Genomic DNA, 9,656 nt, shown 5'->3' on the forward strand with positions numbered 1-9,656 from the left:
GGCTCCGCCCCAACATGGCGGCGCCCATCGGGTATTTCTTCCCGGCGTCTTCCTAGGTAAGACGCCTTTGCTTTGTAGGTGCACTGTCTGCTGTCAGTGTCCCTATGTCCTAGGCTCCCTTATTCCGATATCTTTTCCCTGCTCAGTGTTCGCTTTGTTTCAGTGCCGTGTCCTGCCTAGTTCCGTGTTCCTGCTGTGTCCTGCCTAGTTCCGTGTTCCTGCTGTGTCCTGCCAAGTTCCGTGTTCCTGCTGTGTCCTGCCAAGTTCCGTGTTCCTGCTGTGTCCTGCCTAGTTCCGTGTTCCTGCTGTGTCCTGCCAAGTTCCGTGTTCCTGCTGTGTCCTGCCAAGTTCCGTGTTCCTGCTGTGTCCTGCCAAGTTCCGTCTTCCTGCTGTGTGTCCTATCCAGTTCTGTGTTCCTGCCGTCTCCTGCCAAGTCCTGTGGTCCTGCCGTGTTCTACATCGTCTGTGTTCCTGTCATCTTCAGTTAAGTCCTGTTTTCCTTTTATGCCTCGCCACTCTAATAGCTCTGTAGTCTCCATCTATCTTGGGTCGTCCCTTTGGCTCTAGCTGTTGTCTCCATTCCCCCGAGGTCCTGCTCCTAACGCTCCCTGTATAGGGGGTGGTTCCATCTGGTCCGCTCGACCCCGGGGGCTCTAGAGTCATGACCCAGAGGGTCCACTCTCGGATTTCTGTCCGAATCCCTACAACATGCCTCTTCCAAAAGCCAAAACGGGCACTCCCAAGACTTGCAGTGCCTGGTCCTTTTTTGACACAGTTGCAGATGACCTTTGCTTAGTCAAATGCAAGGTGTGTCATCAGAAAGTCAAAAGAGGGAAAAGTGTCAGCAACCTGAATACCACAAATATGTGAAAACATGTGCGGACTAAGCATGCGGTGGAGTTACGAAAACACACTGAAGACCTAGGCCAACCTACAGCGGCACCTACCACCTCTTCAGCTCGTGTTGTTGCTTCTTCCTCCAGCTCACACACAGCTGGTTCGGCTTCCTCACAGGATCGCCATGGAAGAACCTCTGGCACTGTTGTCCAGAGACCTAGTGTAATTCCACCCACAGCACCACGTTCCCAGTCATCCTCACACTCCCAGCCCATTCTACAGTCATCGGTAGCACAGGCTTGGGAGAAAAGGCAGCCATTCTTGGCAAACCACCCCCAAGCACAGGTTCTGAATGTTGGCATTGCAAAACTACTGCCCCCTGAAATGCTGTTATTTAGGCTGGTCGAGACTGACATCTTCCATAACTTGATGGCATTGGCAGTCCCACAATACAACATGCCCAGCCGCTTTTATTTCAGCAGGCAAGCTGTCCCTTCCCTGCAAAAGCATGTGGAGGGAAACATTAAACATGCACTACTAAACGCCGTCAGTAGCAAGGTCCAACTCACCACCTATGCGTGGACCAGTCACCATGGACAGGGACGATACCTTTCCCTCACTGCCCATTGGGTCAATGTTGTGGAGCCGGGGACAGATCTTGCGAGTGGCACTGTGCGTGTTCTGCCAACTCTAAGGATTGCAGGAATCGAGTCTGTACACATTGCCTCCTCCTCATACTCCAGTTCCTCAGAATCATCGCTGCAGGAGCCGTCACGGTCCACCTCCACCTTGACCCGTGAACGCTTACCTGTTACGACCGATATGAGCACAGCCATGGCCAAACGTCAACAGGCCATACTGAAATTAATTTCTTTGGGGAATCGAAGCCACACAGCGCAGGAGCTCTGGAATGCCATCAAGCAGGAGAGCGATGTGTGGTTTGTGCCAGCGAATCTCCAACCAGGCATGGTAGTGTGTGACAATGGCCGAAATCTGGTGGCAGCTCTGGCCCTAGGCAACCTCACTCGAATCCCATGTCTGGCACATGTGCTCAACTTGGCCGTGCAGAGTTTTTTGAGGGACTATCCAGATCTTGATGCACTGCTGCACATGGACCGCATAGAGTGTGCTCACTTGCGGCGTTCCAGCATGGCAAGATCGCGCATTGCAGATCTGCAGCGCCAATTCTGCCTTCCGGGACATTGCATCATATGTGACCTACCCACCAGGTGGAATTCAACATTACATTTGTTGGAGTGGTTGTGTGAGCAGCAGCCAGCAGTAATGGAGTACCAGCTGCATCAGGCACAAAGAAGTTGCACTGCGCACCGTTCATACTTCACAACCACTGAGTGGGCCACTATGAAGGACATCTGCCAGGTTTTGCGTGCCTTTGATGATTCCACTCTGATGGCGAGTGCAGATGATACACTAGTCAGCATGACTGTCCCCCTTATCTGCCTGCTTCAAAGAACACTGCAAGCGCTAAGGGATGATGCTGTGGAAGAGGTGGAGGATGAGGAGTCACAAATGCCATCTGCTTCTGGACAGTCTCCGCGACTTGGTTCCTCACAAAGGCTTAGGCAGGGGACACTTTGTGAGGAGGAGTCAATGGAGGAGGAAGACATCTCTCAAGAGGAGGGAGTTACACAATTCTCCAGTAGTCAGTGTGTAAAGCAAGGGTGTGGTGATGCTGAGCAGGCAGAGATCACGCCTCAAGCAGGGGACAGCGTTTCTTGGCCAGTTGGCAGTCTGCAGCACATGGTTGATTTCATGCTGCAGTGCCTGAGGAATGACCGCCGCATTGCCCACATTCTCAACACGGCTGATTTGGTGTACACCCTCCTAGATCCTCGCTACCGGGACAACTTACAAAGCCTCATAACACCGTTGAACCGGGAGCGTAAAATGTGGGAGTACCAAGACACACTGGTGCAGTCCATCATCTTCTCCAGTCCAATCGTGAGGAGTTCTGCTAGTGCTTTATAAAGAAGCTTTATGCGTCGAGACAGTTTAGGAAGCTCAGCACAAACAGGGAGCAGAAGCAGTGCCTCAGCACAAGGCAAGACCAGCATGGCCCAACAGTGGCAAAATTTTATGTGCCCGCCACAAATGTCTACACCATCACAGACGGGTCCAGTCAGCAGGAGGCAGCGTTTCTGTCAGATGGTGACAGACTACATGGCTTGCCCTCTCTGTGTACTCCCAGACGGCTCTTCCCTCTTCAAGTTTTGGGTCTCTAAGCTGGATGCATGGCCAGTAGGGTTGAGCGAAACGGGTCGGCCATTTTCAGAAGTCGACGACTTTTGGCAAAGTCGGGTTTCATGAAACCCGACCCCTGTGTGGGGTCGGCCATGAAGTCGGCGATCTTCTGAATCTGGAATCGGAATTCCGATACCGATTCCCGATATGTTTAAGATATCGGGAATTGGTATCGGAATTCAGATTTAAGTGTAAAATAGAGAATACAAATAAAAAATATTGCTATACGCACCCTCGGACGCGCCCTGGTTGTAACCGGGAGCCTTCCTTCCTAAGAATCAGCGCTTGAAGGACCTTTCGATGAAGTCACGGCTTCTGATTGGTCGCGACCAATCACAAGCCGCGACGTCATCGAAAGGTCCTACAAGCGCTGATTCTTAGGAAGGAAGGCTCCCGGTTACAACCAGGGCGCGTCCGAGGGTAAGTATAGCAATATTTTTTATTCTTTATTTTACACATTAATATGGATCGCAGGGCCTGAAGGAGAGTTTCCTCTCCTTCAGACCCTGGGAACCATTATAAACCCAATGCACTGCATTGGGTTTCGTATATCGGTCGACCCCGACCCCGACTTTTCTATAGGATCGGCCGATTTCACTCGACCCGACTTTTGAAAAAGTCGGGTTTCGTGAAATCTGACCCGATCCTATAAAAACAAAAGTCGCTCAACCCTAATGGCCAGAGCTTAGCCAGTATGCATTGGAGGTGCTGGCTTGCAATGCGGCTAGTGTCTTATCGGAACGTGTCTTTAGTGCCACAGGTGGTGTACTAACAGACCATCGCATGCGACTATCCTCCGATAACATTGACCGGCTTACTTTTCTGAAAATGAACAAGGCCTGGATCTCGCATGAATTTGCCAGTCCTCTTCCAGATTAAATAATTGGTTGGCAACAGTATCCAGGTCTCCTGTTATGTTCATGTTTCTACCACCTGAACTGTAATCCCTAGGATCCAACACCGCCAGTTGCTGCTCAGAAGTGCCGTCTGCACAGTCAACACATGACCCAGTGCTATTAGGTTTCAGTAACGTCAGCTATTCCCCTGCTGTGTGTGCGGCAATAACTAAAATCTGCTTCTCCTGGATTCCATGGGCACAAACCACGCCAGTTGGTGCCCGGAAGTGCTGGCTGCACAGAGAAAAACACTCGCTCATGTGTCAGTGGGTTTCAGTAACGCCAGCTGCTCCCCTGCTGTGTATCCGGCAACGTGTCCTGCGACCACCACGCTGACACAACAGATATTAAACTGCCTCAAGTGCAGGCTTCGGCCTACACTCTGCTCCTCCTGCTGTCCCTGGGCTCCAATACCGCCAGTTGCTGCTCAGAAGCTGTTTCCAGTTAGTGTCAAGGTCACTTTGCCTCCAATACGTTGTCCTGTCGTGTTGAGATCTGGTTAGCCAACTCTATGGTGCCTGCAGTTTAGGTGCTTTCTATGTGGGCTGCGGGAACTGGCAATGAAGGCTGGTTCCGTTGTGCCAATAGGACAAGCTCCCCCTGTAGGACTGTGGGTTTTCGATAACTACGGTGGCTCGCGGCCTAGCTATTGTTTCTTTTCCTGTGGACCTTCTGCTGGCTATCTGAGTTCCAGCACCATTAGCTGGTTCTTAGGAACGCAAGCTTGAAGAGGTCCCCCTGGTTCCAGTACAGTCAGCTGGTTCTGGGCAGAGACTTTGAGCTTAGGTGCCTCCTTCTGGGTATCAGAGTTCCACCAAAGTCAGGTGGTCCTTGGTAGTGCTTTGGCACGGGTACCTCCTGCTTAGTAACCCGGTTCCAGTAACGTCAGCTGGTCCTCGGTAGTTCCATTGGCTCTTGTACCTTCGGCTAGCCATCCGGGTTCCAGTACCTTCGGCTAGCCATCCGGGTTCCAGTACCATCAGCTTGTTCTCGGCAGGGTCTTTTGCTCTTGTACCTTCTGCTCCCCATCCTGGTTCCAGTACCGTCAGCTGGTTCCGGGCAGAGCCTTTGGTTTAGGTGCCTCCTTCTGGGTATCCGAGTTTCACCAACGTCAGGTGGTCCTTGGTAGTGTTTTGTGGCACGGGGGTACCTCCTGCTTAGTATCCAGGTTCCAGTAACGTCAGCTGGTCCTCTGTAGTTCCATTGGCTCTTGTACCTTCGGCTAGCCATCCGGGTTCCAGTACCTTCGGCTAGCCATCCGGGTTCCATTACCGTCAGCTGGTTCTCGGCAGGGTCTTTTGCTCTTCTACCTTCTGCTACATTTCCAAGTTCAAGACCCTAAAGATGACGACCCTGAAGACCGAGAAGCAGAAGAACAAGAAGCTGCAGAACAAAAAGCAGAAGAACATTAAGCATAAGACTAAAAATCAGAGCAAAAGATATTATCTAAATTATAAGCAGAAGAAGACTAAGCAGTGTATGGGGGTGAGTCTGTTCCTCCTCTTGGTGCCCCTGGAAAAAACCTGCTGCTGCAGGCCATACTGAACGCGGACAAATCGTATTGTAAATCTTTTGTGACAGGCAGAACAGAAGGTGTAATCTTCAAACTTTTATAGATAACAACTACAGGAAGGCCTGGCTGTCACAAATAAGAATATGAAGAAGATGAAGTTGATTATGAAGAAGAATAATAGTTGAATAAAAAGAATATGAAGAATGTAAAAAAAAAAAAAAAAAAAAATACGAAGGTGTTGAAGATGATGAATAAGGTGAAGGAGAAGTTGATGGAAAAGATGATGCTGCTGAGGATGATGAAGAAGAAAGTGTGGGAGAAGTTTAAAAAGTTGAACAGCATGGAAGTAGTGAAACATAAATATCTGTCAAAATATAAAAAATCTTAACATAGTCAATATCTTTGTAACTCCGAACGTCTTTAAAAAAAAAAAAAAAAAACTAATTCCTGCTATTCCGTTTGATTGGGCTAAACCTCTATGCCTTTAATGTCTCCTCCACCTCCCCAATACATCCTACATTATTCTTAGTTGTTTTCCTTCATGTAGAATTAACCTACAAGGAAAGAAAGGGTTTATTTTAATTCCGATATTTTGGTCCCATTGACTTGCATTGGGATCGGCGATATCTGATATTTTTTGAATATCGGCCGATACAATCTGATACCGATACTTATGGATATCGGAAGGTATCGCTCAACACTAGCTATGAGCGCAGCCTCAGTGACTGGAGGTGATGTCATCGAGGTTACCTACGGGCACTGAGGCTCCGTTCCCAGCCTGGCTGAATTGCGGTGACCTTGGTGAGATCCCCTCTAGCAACTCTCATGCTGCTAGCAGGGATCTCACAGAGGTCACCACAGTTCAGCCCGGCTGGGAATGGAGCCTCAGTGCCCGTAGGTAACCTCGATGACTTCACCTCCAGTCACTGAGGCTGCGCTCATAGCAGTTCATTCCCCAGTGGGAAATTTCCACCATCAGTGATGGTTTGGGGAGCCATGCCATCTGCTGGTGTAGGTCCACTGTGTTTTATCAAGACGAAAGTCAGTGCAGTCATATACCAGGAAATTTTAGAGCACTTCATGCTTCCCTCTGCTGACAAGCCTTTTGGAGATGGCAAGGTAATTTTCCAGCAGGACTTGGCACCTGTCCACACTGCTAAAAGTAACAATACCTGGTTTAAAAACTACAGTATCACTGTGCTTGATTGGCCAGCAAACTCACCTGACCTTAGCTCCATAGAGAATCTATGGAGTATTGTCAAGAGGAAGATGAGACACCAGACCCAACAATGCAGACGAGCAGAAGGCTGCTATCAAAGCAAACTGGGCTTCCATAACACCTCAGCAGTTGCAGAAGCCGATTGCCTCCATGTTATGCCACATTGATGCATTAATTGATGCAAAATGAGCCCCGATCAAGTACCGAGTGCATTTATTGAACATACATTTCACTAGGCCAACTTTTCGGATTTTAAAATCGTTTTTTCAAGCTGGTGTAAAAAAGTATTCTAATTTACTGAGATAATGACTTTTGGGTTTTTATTAGCTGTAAGCCATAATCGTCGACATTTACAGAAATAAACACTTGAAATAGATCACACTGTCTGTAATGACTCTATATAATGAGTTTGACTATTTGTATTGAAGAACTGACATAAATTAACTTGTTGATGATATTCTAATTTTGTGAGGCACCTGTAGTCTTAACAGGAGTAAAATGACTGTTGGAGTCTGTTCAATCTATATATAAAGTTGTGTGCATCGAGCCATGCTCACTCGCAGCATCGGACTGGAGCACCTTGGGCCCACCAGAGAAAATCATTCTTGGGGCCCACTATGTAGCTACATAGAAATACGGTAGATACAAGACCACTGATTGTGCGGTAAAAAGCACTAATATCAGGGTATAATATAAGGTAGTTCACGTCTTAATTATGTAGCAAGGGTTGGAGTAGCCCACTCACAGAATATAATGTAGCACCCTCATAAAATATAATGCAGTCCCCTCTCATAGAATATAATGCAGCACTCCACAAAATATAATGCAACTTCCTCAGGTATAATGCAGTCCCCACTATAGAATATAATGCAGCACCATCATAGGGTATAATGCAGCCCCCCTCATATAGTATAATGCAGCCCATCACAGAAGATAATATAGTCCCCTGAGAGAATGCAGCCCCACCACAGAATATAATGCAGCCCCTCATATTGTATGATGTAGCCCCCCATAATATAATGTAGTCTAGTCCCCTGAGAATAATGCAGTCCCCCCACAGAATATAATGTAGCCCCATCAAAGTATAATGCATCCCCTCTCCACCCCATCATTGTCCTCATCACCACCCCATCATTGCCTTCTCCCCCTCCACCCCTATCATTCTCCCCCACCACCTCCATCATTGCCCATTTCATCACCTCCATCATTGCCTCCCCCACCACCATCATTGCCGATCACCTCCATCATTGCCTCCCCCCACCACCATCATTGCCTTTCACCTCCATCATCTCCCCCCACCAATATCATTGTCCTTCACCACCACACACACCTCACCGCAGCTCATCACACACGCAAGCGCACACACACTCACACACAGGCACAGACACACACACGCAGGCACATAGACACACTCTCACATGCAGGCACGGACACACTCACATACACACGCAGGCACACATAAACATGCAGGCACACAGCACCTCTCACCTCCCCGCAGCAGCAGTTCATCCCAGCAGCCTCTTCCTTGCTGGAAGCTTTCTGTCTGAGACAGCATGCTGGATGATATCATCCAGATGGGCTGTCTCAGAAAGGAAGCAGGACGCCGGGAGTTGAGCTGCTCTGTGTGTCTGTGTGTGTGCGGTGCTTTGTGCATGTGTGTGGTGTGGCTTTACTTGCAGGCAGTGTTAGCTGCAGCCTGCGGATAACGCTGCTTGCTATTAAAGAGAAATGGTATTCACGCCTCTCCACGCCCATAGGGGCGTGGGGAAGCGTGAATATTCATTTTGCTTTAGCAGCGGGGACAGGATCCTGTCTCCAGCTGCTGCTACGCTGGCACAGGGTGGGCCCCCTTGACTCAGGGACCCCATAGCCACTGGCTGGGGGCCACTGGGGCAGTGGGGCCCTAGGCAGCTGCTGGACAGTATGCCAGCAGGTGTCAGTGCCAGGGCCCACCGGAGAATTCTCCGGTGGGCCAGTCCGAGCCTGCTCACTCCACATAGCCACCACATCTAGCACCATCATGTATAGAATGGAGTTGTTCCTGTGATGTATTACGTCAATGGAAAGGGAGGAGCCTCATGGATAGAGATGGGAGGGGCAAAATGAGAGAAGTGAGGTGCTGCTGCAGTATGCGGCTGTGTATAGAGAAGAATGAGGCGCTGCAGATGGAGGCTGTGTATAAGGCTACATTCACACATTCAGTATTTGGTCAGTATTTTACCTCAGTATTTATAAGCCAAAACTAAGAGTGGAAGAAAAATACAGAAGTGGTGACGTGTTTCTAATATACTTTTCCTCTGTTTCACTCCAAGTTTAAGCTTAATAATACTGAGGTAAAAATACTGTCCAAATGAAGTGTGAACGAGGTCTAATACAGGAGGAGATGACACACAGGTATATACTATATGCAGAAGATGACACACCAGTATATACTATATACAGGTGAGATGAAATACAGGTAAATATTATTTACAGGAGGAGATGACACAGGTATATACTATATACAGGAGGAGATGACATACAGGCATATGCCATATACAGGAGGAGATGACATACAGGTTTATGCTATATACAGGAGGAGATGACATACCGGTGAATACTATAACCAGAAGAGATGATACACAGGAATATACTATAACCAGAAGAGATGATACACAGGTATATACTATATATAGGAGGAGATGACACACAGGTATATACTATATACAGGTGAGATGACATACTGGTATATACTATATACAGGAGAAATCACATACAGGTATATATTATATACAGGAGGAGATGACACACAGGTATATACTACATACAGGAGAGATGACCTACAGGTATATACTTTATACAGGGGAGATGACACATGTACAGTACAGACCAAAAGTTTGGACACACCTTCTCAATTAAAGATTTTTCTGTATTTTCATGACTATGAAAA

The sequence above is a fragment of the Ranitomeya imitator genome, chromosome 9 (genome assembly GCF_032444005.1).
Source record: "Ranitomeya imitator isolate aRanImi1 chromosome 9, aRanImi1.pri, whole genome shotgun sequence".
In the NCBI taxonomy this organism is placed as follows: Eukaryota; Metazoa; Chordata; class Amphibia; order Anura; family Dendrobatidae; genus Ranitomeya; species Ranitomeya imitator.